This window comes from Acomys minous, assembly GCF_964271855.1.
Source record: "Acomys minous genome assembly, chromosome: 12".
In the NCBI taxonomy this organism is placed as follows: Eukaryota; Metazoa; Chordata; class Mammalia; order Rodentia; family Muridae; genus Acomys; species Acomys minous.
The window spans coordinates 60,549,935-60,555,389 of NC_140493.1; positions in this window are offsets into that span (position 1 = coordinate 60,549,935).

The window sequence follows — 5,455 nt, forward strand, 5'->3', positions numbered from 1 at the left end:
GAGTCTATTCCTGTGGCCCCTGGGGAGTTACATTGAATTAGGAGACCGCTTGACTAAATTCAGCCCATCTTAAGGCTCTTTCTTCCCTTCTGACCCTTGGAACCAGTGCTCATTCTGAACTACAGATGTCTCCTACCGCGCACCGGATGGGGAATATTAAGGTTTTAATTGTTTTTTGTTTTTTTTTTCCCCACAGTGGATTCTTCAAGACACCTGTACTCAACAGAATTACCGTTGTTAGTTTTAAAGTCTGACTTGAAAGTAAAAACACCTTTAACAACAGTTCAGATCAAAGTGAGGCAGGATTCTGTTGGTTTCCCGTTTGCCCAGATCTGCAAGGGGTTGTATGGGCAGTTCCTTTGGGAAATGTTAGTCCTTAAGAGGCTGGGCTAGAAAGTTGAAGAGTTCGTAAAATTGGAAATGAATTTGATGGTGGACGTTGTATAATGGTAGATGTCCCCCCATCACCGCTGTCTGCCCAGTGGTACGGAGCATAGTGGCGCTCAGGCTGGTGGGAAGCATGGCTAGCTGGGGGTGCCGCGGGTGGAGTGGTCACTCTCAGGGGGCCTGGAGAGATGGCTCAGCAGCTAAGTGGTAGACTCCAGGTAGGAGTTGGCCAAGTTGCCTGCCGAGTAGCCTGGAACTGAAACAACCCAGAGCTATTTTAAAGGACTTGCTTTGAGAGAGCTGCTTGGATGGGGACTCCCACAGGAGGCTCTGCGATACCAGAAGATGGTGGGGCCAACTGGAGCCGTGGAGATGACTCCCAGAAGAATCAGCAAGGATCCCTAAACCAGCTGGTGAAAGTCACTAAGATTCACTTAAACCTCTACCGGGGGGCTGGGGAGATGGCTCAGTGTGTGTGAGGAGGACCTGAGTCCCCGTCCCCAGTGTAAGGAAACTCAGAAGTCCAGTCTAGAAACCCCGAGACCAAGTTCTCAGCACAGAGGAGATGTATTTGACCCAGAGGGACAAAGGGCAGGGAATAAGAGACAAAGGCAGGAGACAGGATGAGGGAGGAGGGGAAGGGAAAAAGGGAGAGAGGGCAGGAGCATCTGTCCCGGGGGAATAAAGGACTGCCTCTAGATAGAGAGAAGACAGAAATGCCCCATGGGAAAATGGTTTATAAAGGTAAAATGGGAAACCTTGGGTTAGGATGGGGTGTTTAATTTTAATTGGGCATGTTGATTAGATGAGCCAGAGGGGGCTTTTGATGGCTGGACTTCAGTACTTTGATAGCTGGACCTTGGTAGGCAGCCTCAGGAGGAGGGAGTGACCAGATAAGGGAGAAGACCTAGTCTAAGAATGTAATCCACCAGCTGTTAGCAGGGCAGAGGGAAGTGGGGAGAAGGGCAAGGCCTGCCAGGGCCATGCTGCCCAGAGTCCCTTCCCCCATAGTCTTAGAGCTGAGGAGGTCCCTGAGGCCTAGTGGCCTTCCAGTTCGGTGAGACGTCTTGTCCCTCACCCAAATACTAACTAGGCCCAGCCTAGCTTAGCTGCAGAGTTCAGATGAGACAGGCACCCCCAGGGTGGTGTGGATGAAGACCTTGGCTTGTGAAATAAGATGGAGGTGACAAAGGAAGACGCTGGATGACCTCTGGCCTCCACATGCACACGCACATTCATCGAGGCACATTAAGGAATGAAAACAAAGCAGTCAACTTCCTTTTGCATTAATTTGACCAAAAGCAAGACCAAATTTGAATTCTACCTTCCATCTGTCTGTAGTCTAGTTACTGGCCTGTATATAATCTGGTGTGTGTCTGTGTCTGTGTCTGTGTGTGTGTGTCTGTGTGTGTGTGTGTGTGTGTGTGTGTGTGTCTGACAAAGAGCTTTACTTTGTTTATTGAACAGCACAAAACAAAACAACAAAACATGGTATAGGAAGAAAATGAAGGATTTTTTGTTTTTGTTTTTTGGGGGGGTTGGTTTTTTGTTTGTTTTTTTTTTTTTCAAGACAGGGTTTCTCTGTGTGGCCTTGGCTGTCCTGAACTTGCTTAGTAGACCAGGCTGGCCTCAAACTCACAGGGATCCACCTGCCTCTGCCTCCCAAGTGCTGGGATTAAAGATGTGCACCACCACTGCCCAGCAAGAGATTGAGAGATTTAAAAAAAAAAAAAGAAAGAAAGAAAGAAAGAAAGTCTTTCACAGAGTTTTAGAAGGGAAGAAATTACTGACCCCAACCGACTCAGTAGCATTCAAAACAACAAACATCTACCAACCAATAACCTGCATGCTGCTTCCAGCATTTCTGGTAGATGTTTGCTGTAAGGTTGCTTCCAACCTGTTAGCTGCCTTCAGCAAACAGTCATGACAAACTACACATGGTGTGCTGGGTCAAGGGTGTGGAGGAGCCAAGGCTGTGTCTTGAACTTTTGTAAAAGTTGGAATCCGTGGGAAATCCAAGACATAGTAAGATTACAGGGGTATTGTTATCGTTGTTGGGGTTGTGTGTGTGTGTGTATGGTTTTTTGTTTTGTTTTTCCGAGACAGGGTTTCTCTGTGTAGCCTTGGCTGACCTGGACTCTCTTTGTAGACCAGGCTAGCCTCAAACTCACAGACATCCACCTGCCTCTGCCTCCCGAGTGCTGGGATTAAAAGTATGTGCCACCATGCCTGGCTGGTTATGTCATTTTTTAAAAAAAGGCAGGTTAAACATAAACAGGCTGAGCACACAGTAGGTCGCAGGTTAAACACATAGCTTTAGCTGACCTCAAGGGTTCTTTGTAACCCGGTGACATGATCTGTGAAAACATCAGTCCCATGAGAGGTCAAAGGATATTTTCAGAAAAACGGATCACCATCCCAAGTCAATGAGACCAAATCTCCAATCCAAGTACTAGCCAGGCTGGGCCGTGCTGTTTCCGCTCCCACGGTGGTATGGCTGAGAGACTTTGGCTCATAAAACAAGATGGAGGTCACAGAGGACCACGCAAAGGCCTGTCACGGAGGAGAAACTGTCCAGTTCTTGTCAGTTCTACTCAGCTAAGGCCTGTCCCCATTCACGGCAGCCAGGGGCGGCAGATGAGGAAGGACCAGGCCCTAGGAGCGAAGCTGCCCACAGTCTTGCAGCTGCCGGGCGAAGAAGCCAAAAGTGAGGCTGGGGCTGAGCTGATGATACGGAAACCATCTTGGCCAAGCAGGCAGAGAACTACAAAACTGCGTGTGGTTAAGATGGAAGAAGCCAGAGACAGCAAACTAAGAAACAAAGACCGCTGGAAAGCCCAGATAGGGAAACGGGACAGTGCATCTAAATTAGTAAACCCCACTTGACAGGAAGCACACCCCATTCCCTCCCACCCCCCACTCTATTTGTTTCCGTCTCCTTTAAAAGGGCTTTAAAGCGAACTGTTAACCACAAAGAAGCTTATTTTTTCTTGAAGGAAAATATTTTATGCCTGATGACAACAGACAGTAAGTTTTTCCCCAAAGATTTATTCTTATTCACTGTTTAAAAAAAAAAATTATCAGTGTGTGTGTGTGAGAGAGAGAGACAGAGAGGGGAGAGACAGAGGGCATGTAGAGGTCAGAGGACAGTTTTTGGAAGGTGGTTCTATCTACCCATGGTCTTTGAGATTGAACCCAAGTTGTCCGGCTTGTGGCAAGTCATTTTACCCAGGATGCAATCTCACCAGCCTTCTGTGCTCTTAGAAAGGCAACTGCAGACAGTAATCTTGGGTAAGAAAGTAGGATGGGGAGGGGAAGGGGGCGCGAAAGGACACAGGGGACAGGAAAGGGAGGGCTACGGGGGGAGACGGGCGTTGTGCAGCGATGAGGGAAAGAAGAAAACAGAAGCACTGCGTTCTAAATGCTGTACTGGTGTCTCACACACATGTTGGATTAGGAATTACTAGCAACCGTAAAGAAAAAGACATGAAGTTGAGAGATGGAGTGGGAGTTGGGGACGGATAGTGGTGGGCAGACGTGATCAGATGCATTGCAAAATTGTATGAATTTTTCAGGACACATAAAAAGGCATTTTAGGCTGGGCATGGTGGTACGAGCCTTTAATTCCAGCACTCAGGAGACAGAGGCTGGCGGATCACTGTGAGTTCCACACCAGCCTGGTCTACAAAGTGAGTCCAGGACAGCCAAGGCTACACAGAGCAACCTTGTCTCGAAAAACAAACAAACAAACAAACAAACAAACAAACAAAAAAGGATTTTAAAACAAAACATATCTGAGCCAAGCGAGGTGGCACAGACCTGTAATCAGGAGGCAAAGGCAGGAAAATTGCCACAAGTTCAAGGCTAACCTTGGCTACACAAAAGATAGGGCTGGCAAGAATGCTCAGAGTAAAGGTGTTTTCTGAGGAGATAAATGACCCGAGTTCTGTCTCAGGACTCAGCTGGTGGGAGGGAAAACCAAGCCTGGCCTGGTGATTCCCCCCCCCCCCCCACATGGGCTGCAGTGGTGGAACTACACGCATGCGCTACCACACCCATTTCTGCAGTCGCAGGGAGCAAGCCCAACCTGGTCGGTGAGTGTGCTAGGCAAGCGGTCTGACGCCGTAGCAAGCGCATGAACTCTCTCCCTGAAGAACGCATTGCATGATGTTGAAGTGTGCCGTGGGCCGCTAGAGGAGAGACCACGCCCTAGTCTCGCCTCCCACTGCTGACACCTGGAGCTTGTACAGGCGACAATTTCTTTGCTTCTAAGCTCACCTTCAGCTGTTGAGAGGGACCCTGATCATAGCGTGGGAACCAGACAGCCTCCTACACTGATTTATAAGAGCTGAGACTAATGGTAGATCTAGGGGAGGGGAGGCCAGGCAGGTAACACCTTTGCTGTTGCTATTCCAGCCTCTGTGCATAGGCATCTAAACTTAAATAAAAAGATTGCCTTACCAAAAAAAAAAAAAGCCTCAAAATCCAATATCTTTTGCTTCAGTGGCTTTCAGCCTGGAAGAAAACAGTTCACTGTTCCAATACGACTGCACTTAGATCTTCTTAATAAAAATGGAATGGGTAACAGCAAAGAATGCCACCCCCTCACATTTGACACAGCTGCATCAAGAGAAGGTGTGGCATTGCCACCCACATCCCATGAGTCAAACTCCTAAAACACGGCTGTGACAGGCTTTTAAAATCCAGGCAGGTCCACAGAATGCCTTCTGATCAGAGTCACAGAGGGCCAGGGAGAATGGAAAGGGCGCATCTGGACACACCGGAAGCACGCCCCGCAGTGGTCCATCAGTCCCAGCTGATGAGTAGCAAGACAGTGCAGATGCCTCTCCTCCAGATCAGGTGTCGGGAGAACGGCATTCCCACCCTGGAGGGCACAGAGAAACCATCAAGGCAGCCCCAATGCCCGGCCTTCAGGTAGCGCAGGACGATGAACTCCGCTCCTCAGGGGCTCTCCAGAGCTCTTGTGAGTCAGTCAGTCTTGGTGCTTGATGTGACAAGTGGGAACTAGCTCGATGGAAAGGCTCTGGTATGACAGATGGCATCATTG